Source organism: Urocitellus parryii, chromosome 15 (genome assembly GCF_045843805.1).
Source record: "Urocitellus parryii isolate mUroPar1 chromosome 15, mUroPar1.hap1, whole genome shotgun sequence".
In the NCBI taxonomy this organism is placed as follows: domain Eukaryota; kingdom Metazoa; phylum Chordata; class Mammalia; order Rodentia; family Sciuridae; genus Urocitellus; species Urocitellus parryii.
The window spans coordinates 8,760,667-8,771,705 of NC_135545.1; the positions used below are offsets into that span (position 1 = coordinate 8,760,667).

The window sequence follows — 11,039 nt, forward strand, 5'->3', positions numbered from 1 at the left end:
TTGCTTTGGCAGCACATAGACTAAAATTGGAACAATGCAGAGAAGATTAGTCTGCCCCAGGATGACAGGCAGACTCATGAAGTGTGCTATATTTAAATATATATATATATATATATATATATATATATATATATATATATATATAAACCATTTAAAAATCAAACAATTCAATGGTGTAAGTATAATTGTGGTATTGTATAACTGTAACTTCTGTCGAGTTAGAAAACATTTTCATCAGCCAGAAGGAGACCCTGTACCCCTTAAGTAGTCTCTGCCCATCATCTCCTCCCTCCTGCCTTGCACACTTGGGATATCTCCTCTAAATGGAATCATCCAATATGTGACCTTTAGTGACTGGCATCTGGCATGTTTAACTCCATCTAATGGTTTTGGGATCCATCCGCATGACAGCCTGTATCAATACTTTGTTATATTTTGTGACTGAGTAATATTTCCCTGTGTGTGTAAGCACTTACGCTTTAAGTATGCATGTATTTAAATTACAATTAATTGATGTACTTTAACTGGTGAATATATGAAGACACAGAAGGTGCTAAAGAGGTAACACAGTGGTGGACACATGCTTACAACATGGCCCTGAGTTCAATCCCCAGAACCACAGAGTCTATAAGAGAAACAGAACCTATCTACCCCCATTTATGCCCCTTACAACAAAGGTAACCACTCTCTGGACTCTGAAAGTATTGACTTCTGTATTCATACACATTGAATCCTGCCCCTCCATCTGGCTCCTCCTTCAGAGTGCTGTGTGGGAGGCCCACACCTTGGCTGTGCAGACGCAGACCCTGCATCCTCGGTCATGTGGCCTTTCTGCTGTGTGAATGTGCCGTGGTGGTTCATTTGTGTTTCTCTTGATGTACACTTGGATGGTCTTCATCAAGCGTCCATGATGAAGCATTGCTATGAACATTTTCTTGCAAGTCTTTGGTGAATGTGCACAGTGAGGAAAGAATTGCTGGGTCAGAGTACAAGTATATTCTGCTCTAATAGTTACTGCCAAACTCTCAGAGCCATGGAACTGGGAGATGACTCAGGTTTACATTTGTCCCAGTGAGCATGAGCCAACCAGAGTCACTATTCTGACTCTTCTCTGTTAGCTGAACTGTTGGCAGGTCAAAACAGAAATTTATGCCTTCTTGTTACAGTGTGGCCTACAGGAGTTGGAAAGGACAAAGTGGGTAGTTTTTAATTCAGAAAATCAATTATTTAGCCTATTATCTCTCTCTTTTTGCTTAAGATAATCCTGTGAGTTTGACTCAAGAAATATTATTCTCAGCCTTCACACAACCTTCCAGATAAACAACCCTGCACATCTGGAGGCAGATGTCCTTGGATGGAGGAAGAGAGAGGCTACAGGAAACTGTTGTCACATGAAAACCCATTTTTTATTTAGGCTCAACACTTACCCAGTGAGAACCCACTAAGGTCAATGGAACCTACTAAATTTCATTAAATCCACAGCCCTTCACTTTGGCCTCTTGCTACCTGATGCATGTGAGTGCTGTGATCTTAAAACTTGTGTCCATTCCTCCACATTCATGTCAAAATCCTGAATCCTGAGGTGATGGTACTATGAGAGGTTAGGGTTAGGGTTATCTTTAGGAGATAATTAGATAAAAAACATGGGGTCTTCATGAATGGTGTTGGTGCACTGATAAAGGAAACCCAGAAAGAACCCTCCTCTTTCCCACCAAGTCGGGACACGTCTTGAAGGCACTGCCAGTGAGCTGCAAAGCTGACCCTGTCCAGATGCCAAGTCTGCCTGGATTCTGGACTTCCCAGCCCCCAGGGCTGTTAAAAATGAGACCTTGCTGTTTATGAGCCACCATCTGGTATTTTGTTATATCAGCCAAGGGAGCTCAGACAGAAAACTGAAGCAAGACACAGCAACTTGCTGAAGCCTCCCACACTGTAGGTGGCACACAGGGGTGATACTTGCCAGACTGTTCTTTCAGCATCTATCCCTTCAGCAATTCCCACAAAGTATATATATTTCTTCCTCTCATTAAATTCAGGAGTTCTTTTTTTAAAACTTTTTTTTCTTTGTGGAGGATATTTACCTTGGATGGTAAAAACAAATGAAATACTCTGCTTATTCTTCAGAAAGGGCAGCTACTAGGCAAAGTCCATGTCTTTTGATGTCTGAGTCCTGGCCAATTTAAACAGTTCCAAGGGTAAAAATCTGTTTTGATTGCAAAATTGGGCTTTGTTTGTTTTAGACGCACAGTCAGCATGTTGATTAGCAAGGATTGTGTTGGGCGACTCTTTACCCTTATTAAAAGTGAAATTCAGGGAATTTCTTTCATGAAGTTCTGCTGACCCACACAGAAGGGGCACAAATATTAAGATCATGGCTAAGGGCACACAGATTAGCTGCAAGCATTATTTCTGGGACTATTGGGTGGTGTTTTTGGAAAGCCTGGCATTTGACCAGTGGAGTGAGTGAGGAAGACCTGCCCTAGGTGTGGGTGTGCACCAGCTGGTCACCCAAGGCCACAGAAAACAACCCACAGAGGAAGGTGGCTTCTTGCTCTCCCTCACGGAGCTGTGTACCCTTCTTCTGCTCTGGATGTCAGAACTCCAGGTTCTCTGGCCACTGCACTGAGGGTTTGCATCATTCACTCCCCTGATTCTCTGGACTCTGGCTTTGTGCTAAGAGTTCAGCCATTGATGTCCATGGTTCTGAGGCCTTTGGCCTTGGGCTGAGCTGCTCTGCAGCATCCTGGGTCTCCAGCCTGCATAAGGCCTGCTGTGGGAATTCTTCAAAACTATATCAGCAAATTCCCCTAATAAACCCTCTCTCCTGTTTTTATCTGTGTATATATGTGTATGTGTGTGTGGGTTCCAATACTTCTGCATCCCTTATTCCCTACCAAAATCACAATTTCACTGTGAAGAGTAACACAAAATTGTATATATAACTTCTTTTTTTAAAGATAGATAGATAGAGAGAGAGAGAGAGAGAGAGAGAAGAGAGAATTTTTTAATATTTATTTTTTAGTTTTTCGTCGGATACAATATCTTTGTTTGTATGTGGTGCTGAGGATCAAACCCGGGCCGCACGCATGCCAGGTGAGCACACTACCACTTGAGCCACATCCCCAGCCCTATATATAACTTCTTGACAACAGGCTACTTTATCCATATAATACATCAAATGACATAAATAAATACAAACCAAATTTGTTATTTCTATAAAAATCCAAGAATATTGAAACAGATAATTTTAGTTGGGAGAACACCAACTTGGCAAAGCCCTTCTAATATTTACATTTAACTAAGTTGAACTTTTGAAGTACAATTCAGAATCCAGAGTGTATGGTAACAATAGTCACAGGTCTGTACGGATTAGCAAAAATCAAAGGATAGCCTTCTAGCCTTCCTTATACATTCAGGAAACAGTGTTAATGATCAGAAATGAACTTAGTCAAAGCAAACAGATATAGGACAGGTCCTCAAATAACAGTGTAGCCCTTCTATGTCAAATATAATGTATAAAAGCACTTATAGGTGATAAATTTACATAAGCTTTCATTTTATCAATTTTTACATAACACTTAGACAAGGCTTACACAGATATAGTCCTCAGAGGCATACATATACTTAGTCACATGTATTTACAGTGTCAACTATTTTGTTATAACCTAAATAACAGTTGTTTAACAAGTTACAAAGTAATCATTTAAGTCTTTTTTTTTTTATTGTTGGTCGTTCAAAACATTACATAGTTCCTCATACATCATATTTCACAGTTTGATTCAAATGAGTTATGAACTCCCAATTTTATCCCGTATACAGATTGCTGCATCACATCAGTTACCCTTCCATTGATTGACATATTGCCTTTCTAGTGTCTGATGTATTCTGCTGTCTATATTATTCTCTACTATCCCCCCTCCCCTCCCCTCCCCTCCCCTTTTCTCTCTCTACCCCTTCTACTGTAAATCACTTCTTCCATTTGAATTATCTTGTCTTACCCCTCCTTTCCTCTTATATGTCATTTTGTATAACCCTGAGGATCGCCTTCCATTTCCATGCGATTCCCCTTCTCGTTTCCTTTCCCTCCCACCTCTCAACCCTGTTAATGAAAATCTTCGTCTCAAGCTCTTCGTCCCTACCCTGTCCTTGTTTCCTCCCCTTATATCAGAGGAGTCATTTGGTATTTGTTTTTTAAAGATTGACTAGCTTCACTTAGCATAATCTGCTCTAATGCCATCCATTTCCCTCCAAATTCTATGATTTTGTCATTTTTAAATGCAGAGTAATACTCCATTGTGTATAAATGCCACATTTTTTTAATCCATTCATCTATTGAAGGGCATCTAGGCTGATTCCACAATCTTGCTATCGTGAATTGTGCTGCTATGAACATCGATGTAGCAGTGTCCCTGTAGCATGCTCTTATTAGGTCTTTAGCGAATAGACCGAGAAGGGGAATAGCTGGGTCAAATGGTGGTTCCATTCCCAGCTTTCCAAGAAATCTCCATACTGCTTTCCAAATTGGCTGCACCAATTTGCAGTCCCACCAGCAATGAACAAGAGTGCCCTTTTCCCCACATCCTCTCCAGCACTTATTGTTGTTTGACTTCCTAATGGCTGCCAATCTTACTGGAGTGAGATGGTATCTTAGGGTAGTTTTGATTTGCATTTCTCTGACTGCTAGCGATGGTGAGCATTTTTTCATGTACTTATTGATTGATTGTATGTCCTCTTCTGAGAAGTGTCTGTTCAGGTCCTTTGCCCATTTATTGATTGGGTTACTTGTTGTCTTATTGTCTAATTTTTTGAGTTCTTTATATATTCTGGTTATTAGGGCTCTATCTGAAGTGTGTGGAGTAAAGATTTGTTCCCAGGATGTAGGCTCCCTGTTTATCTCTCTTATTGTTTCTTTTGCTGAGAAAAAACTTTTTAGTTTGAGTAAGTCCCATTTGTTGATTCTAGTTGTTAACTCTTGCGCTATGGGTGTCCTATTGAGGAATTTGGAGCCTGCTCCCACAGTATGTAGATCATAACCAACTTTTTCTTCTATCAGATGCCGTGTCTCTGATTTAATATCAAGCTCCTTGATCCATTTTGAGTTAACTTTTGTGCAAGGCGAGAGATAGGGATTCAGATTCATTTTGATGCAAATGGATTTCCAGTTTTCCCAGCACCATTTGTTGAAGATGCTATCCTTCCTCCATTGCATGCTTTTAGCCCCTTTATCAAATATAAGATAGTTGTAGTTTTGTGGATTGGTTAATGTGTCCTCTATTCTATACCATTGGTCCACCCGCCTGTTTTGGTACCAGTACCATGCTGTTTTCGTTACTATTGCTCTGTAGTATAGTTTGAAGTCTGGTATCGCTATACCGCCTGATTCACACTTCCTGCTTAGTATTGTTTTTGCTATTCTGGGTCTTTTATTATTCCATATGAATTTCATGATTCTTTTATCTATTTCTACAAGAAATGCAGCTGGGATTTTGATTGGCATTGCATTGAACTTATAGAGAACTTTTGGTAATATCGCCATTTTGATGATGTTGGATCTGCCTATCCATGAGCAGGGTATATTTTTCCATCTTCTAAGGTCTTCTTCTATGTCTTTCTTTAGGGTTTTGTAATTTTCATTGTATAAATCTTTCACCTCTTTTGTTAGGTTGATTCCCAAGTATTTTATTTTTTGGGGGGATATTGTGAATGGAGTAGTTGTCCTCATTTCCGTTTCAGAGGATTTGTCGCTGATATACAGGAATGCCTTTGATTTATGCGTGTTGATTTTATATCCTGCCACTTTGCTGAATTCATTTATTAGCTCTAATAGCTTCTCTGTAGACCCTTTTGGGTCTGCTAGGTATAGAATCATATCATCTGCAAATAGTGATAATTTAAGTTCTTCTTTTCCAATTTTTATCCCTTTAATTTCTTTCGTCTGTCTAATTGCTCTTGCCAGTGTTTCGAGGACTATGTTGAACAGAAGTGGTGAGAGAGGGCATCCCTGTCTTGTACCAGATCTTAGAGGGAATGCCTTCAATTTTTCTCCATTCAGAATGATGCTGGCCTGTGGCTTATCATATATTGCTTTTACAATGTTGAGGTATGATCCTGTTATCCCTAATTTTTCTAGAGTTTTGAACATAAAGGGATGCTGTACTTTGTCGAATGCTTTTTCTGCGTCTATCGAGACTATCATATGGTTCTTATTTTTTAGTCTATTGATGTGGTGGATAACATTTATTGATTTCCGTATATTGAACCAGCCTTGCATCCCATGGATGAATCCTACTTGATCATGGTGTATAATTTTTTTGATATGTATTTGAATCCGGTTCGCCAGAATTTTATTGAGAATTTTTGCGTCAAGGTTCATTAGAGATATTGGTCTGTAGTTTTCTTTCTTTGAAGTGTCTTTGTCTGGTTTCGGAATCAGGGTGATGTTGGCCTCGTAGAATGAATTTGGAAGTTCTCCCTCTTTTTCTATTTCCTGAAATAGCTTGAAAAGTATTGGTGTTAGTTCCTCTTTAAAGGTTTTGTAAAACTCTGCTGCATACCCATCCGGTCCTGGGCTTTTCTTAGTTGGTAGTCTTTTGATGGTTTCTTCTATTTCCTCTATTGTTATTGGTCTGTTTAGGTTGTCTATATCCTCCTGGTTCAATCTGGGCAGATCGTAAGACTTAAGGAATTTATCTATGCCTTCACTATCTTCTATTTTATTGGAGTATAAGGCTTCAAAATAGTCTCTGATTATCTTCTGTATTTCTGAAGTGTCTGTTGTGATATTGCCTTTTTCATCCCGTATGCTAGTAATCTGGGTTCTCTCTCTTCTTCTCTTCGTTAGCATGGCTAAGGGTCTGTCAATTTTATTTATTTTTTCAAAGAACCAGCTTTTAGTTTTGTCAATTTTTTCAATTGTTTCTTTTGTTTCAATTTCATTAATTTCAGCTCTGATTTTGATTATTTCTTGCCTTCTACTTCTTTTGCTGTTGTTTTGCTCCTCTTTTTCTAGGATTTTGAGATGAAGTATGAGATCATTTATTTGTTGGTTTTTTCTTTTTTTGAGGAATGAACTCCAAGCAATGAATTTTCCTCTTAGGACTGCTTTCAATGTGTCCCATAGATTCCGATATGTTGTGTCCGTGTTTTCATTTAACTCTAGGAATTTTTTAATTTCCTCCTTGATGTCTTCAATAACCCATATGTCACTCAGCAACCTGTTGTTCATTCTCCAAGTGATGCTTGATTTTTCCTTTCTTCTTTTATCATTGATTTTCAGTTTCATTCCATTATGATCAGATAAGATGCATGGTATTATCTCTACCCCTTTATATTGTCTAAGAGTTGCCCTGTGACATAATATATGGTCTATTTTTGAGAAGGTTCCATGTGCTGCTGAAAAAAAAGTGTAACTACTTGATGTTGGGTGGTAAAGTCTATATATGTCAATTAAGTCTAGGTTATTAATTGTGTTGTTGAGTTCTATAGTTTCCTTGTTTAACTTTTGTTTGGAAGATCTGTCCAGTGGTGAGAGAGGTGTGTTGAAGTCTCCCATGATGATTGTATGGTGGTCTATCAGACTCTTGAACTTGAGAAGAGTTTGCTTGATGAACACCGCTGCACCATTATTTGGGGCATATATATTTATGATTGTTATGTCTTGTTGGTTTATGGTTCCCTTGAGCAGTATGAAGTGTCCTTCTTTATCCCTTTTGATTAGCTTTGGCTTGAAATCTATTTTATTAGATATGAGTATGGACACGCCTGCTTGTTTCCGCTGTCCATATGAGTGGTATGATTTTTCCCAACCTTTCACCTTCAGTCTATGGATATCTTTTTCTATCAGATGTGTCTCCTGTAGACAGCATATTGTTGGGTCTTGTTTTGTGATCCATTCTACTAGCCTGTGTCTCTTAATTGGTGAGTTTAAGCCATTGACATTTAGGGTTATTATTGAGATATGGTTTGTACTTCTATCCATATTTGTTTGTTGATGTTACTAAACCTGATTTGTTATCCTCTTTGACTACTTTCCCCCCTTTACTGTCCTACCTCCCATTGTTGGTTTTCAATGTTATTTTCCATTTCCTCTTCCTGCAATGTTTTGCCAAGGATTTTTTGAAGAGATGGTTTTCTAGCTGCGAATTCTTTTAACTTTTGTTTATCATGGAAGGTTTTAATTTCATCTTCTAACCTGAAGCTTAATTTTGCCGGATACACGATTCTTGGTTGGAACCCATTTTCTTTCAGTGTTTGAAATATGTTATTCCAGGATCTTCTAGCTTTCAGAGTCTGTGTTGAGAGATCAGCTGTTATCCTGATTGGTTTACCCCTAAATGTAATCTGCTTCCTTTCCCTTGTAGCTTTTAAAATTCTTTCCTTATTCTGTATGTTGGACATCTTCACTATAATGTGTCTAGGTGTGGATCTCTTATGGTTTTGTACATTCGGCGTCCTGTAGGCTTCTAGGATTTGGGATTCTGTCTCATTCTTCAAGTCTGGGAAGTTTTCTCGTATTATTTCATTGAATAGGCTGTGTATTCCTCTGGTTTGGAGCTCTGTGCCTTCCTGTATCCCAATGACTCTTAAATTTGGTCTTTTGATATTGTCCCATATTTCTTGGATGTTCTGTTCATGGTTTCTTAGCAGACTTGCTGAGCTGTCTATGTTCTTTTCCCATTTAAGTCTTTAAAACAGGTTCAAACCCTAAATCCTTTAAGATTTAGTTTTTCCAAGTAATGAAACCTAGCAGATACAAGAAAATTATCTTGATCTATAAGCAGATCAATGTTTCAGACTTTGCTTCATATCAGTAACATTAAAGTTGAAATAATTTTGACTAGCTCTGCTAATTATAGCAATTTAATCAAAAACACAAATTTTTTGTAAATTTTTAATTGTTGATGGACCTTTATTTTATTCATTTATTTTTGTGTAGTTTGAGAATTGAACCCAGTGCCTCACACATGTGAGGCAAGAGCTATACCACTGAGGCCACAACCCCAGCCCACAAATACAACCTTTTTGAGATTTACCTTCCACAAAGCTTCTGCAACTTACATAGACATTCTCAACTTCTTTACATCCTTAGTTTTGTCCTCTTTCATTTTGGACATAGACCAAGAATATTATTTTACCAGACAAAAATACTTTCTCATCCAGAAACATTTATTTTGCCTTCCAATTTCCCAGACTAAAATATTTTCATACCTATGTCTGTCTTATCTTTTTTAGTTTCAGACGGTTATTTAAATTCATACTCTGAAACAATCATTATGAATATTATCTGTACATGTAGTTTACACAATGAACTTCATCCCAAGAGAGGGATCAGACAATCAGGAAAGAGGAAGAAAGTGACTTCAAAGGCTGGTCTTGGAATTTCCCAACTCAGTCCCACTGGGTATGTGACAGCAAGAATTTCTCTTTTTCCTGTCCATAGGGTGTAATGGCACTGAATTGCTGCACATGGATCAGGTCCCTGTGGTTGTCATTGTTGATCACTAGGACTCATGTGGCCCACCTGGGCTGGTTTCCATGGTGATCCATTGGCGAACATAAACTCAGGTTTAAAAACATGCATCTCCAGTGCATTCTACTTTGGAGAAGATTAAGTCCTTATTATTTATTTCTGTGTGCATGTATGTGTTTTTATTTTTATTAGTTTTAAAAAATTACAGAAGAGCTAGCTGGGCATGGTGGAGTATCCTTGCAACCACCGATACTCATGAGGATGAGGATCTAAATTTTGAGGCCAGCCTGTGCGATTTGACCAGACTCTATCTCAAAATTAAAAATAAGCCAGGTGCACTGGCACATGCCTATAATTCCAGCCACTTGGGAGGCTGAGGCAGAAGGAACCCAAGTTACAGGCCAGCTTCAGACACTTAGCAAGGTCCTCTCTCAAAGTAAAAAGGGTTGGGGTTGTGGCTCAGTGGGTTCAGTCCTCAGGAACACACACACACACACACACACACACACACACACATACATAAACACACACACAGTGCCAGCCATAGTCATAGCCTCCATGCCTTAAATAAATCATTTTAATAATGCGGCATATGCTCTTACTATTTTTCTGCTAAATAAATACAGTGGCAACCAATGTTTACCAAACCCATTTTAACTTCTAACTCTTCCCTAAAATTCCCAGGACCTGCTGAGCCCGAGAAACCAATGAGTGATGATGAGGAAATCAATAAAAAACCACACAGAGATATTGAAAAGCTAGGATCAGGTGGGACACTGCTCCCTGATGGAGAAATAGTGATAAAGGGCTGGCCCAGCAAGTTTATATATACAGGGTCTCATAATCAAGAGGTTAAGCACTATAGAGGCATTGTTCTTTATGCACCAAAAAGTTACAAGGCTCTAAACATTCTTATAGCTATCTCACTGTTGCAATGCATGGGGCTTCCTGTGGCACCCAGGAAGCCCACTGTTCAAAGGCTCTACTAAGCAGGCAGGATTGAAAGTTAACATTGTACTTATCTTGCTACGCTCAGGAGCCGTATCCCCAGGAGCTGGCATCTGAACTCAAAGCTATGAGCTAAAAAAGTCTATGCCAAGCACAGAGTTCTCCCTTTTAACAGGGGTCACCATCAACAGGGCAGTTTTCAATCAGCTCCTTCCCACTGAGAAATTCCCAGGAGTGCTGTCACCTCTGTCCAGGGGTCAGTTCAAAGCAATCATTCATTCACCACTCCCAACAGAAAAGAACTTAATAGTGAAGGCTTTATTGTTACTTCCAGGTCACAAGATTAACAGTGTCAGATCAAAGAGGAGGCACTCTCAGTGGCTCAGGCAGAAGGGACCTTCAGAGCCACATGCCTCTCAGGGAGATGTCCTATGGCCACAAGGAGGCAACAACACCCCACCTTCCCAGTCCCAGGGGTCAGCCATCAAGGGCTTGGTCCTGGCTCCTTCCAGGGTCCAGGGAAGCTTGGCATGGACCTCACGTGTAAGTGGTAGAAACACAGGGAAAAGTCACAGAGGTAGCATTATATTTCTTTTTATTACTGTAGGTTAAGCTAAAAGGC

At 39.3% G+C, this 11,039-nt stretch overlaps 1 pseudogene; it reads left to right on the forward strand.

Annotated features, from left to right (window-relative positions):
- LOC113177970 (U6 spliceosomal RNA) lies at nucleotides 1–96 on the forward strand (annotated as a pseudogene).
- The last annotated feature ends 10,943 nt before the right edge of the window (nucleotides 97–11,039 follow it).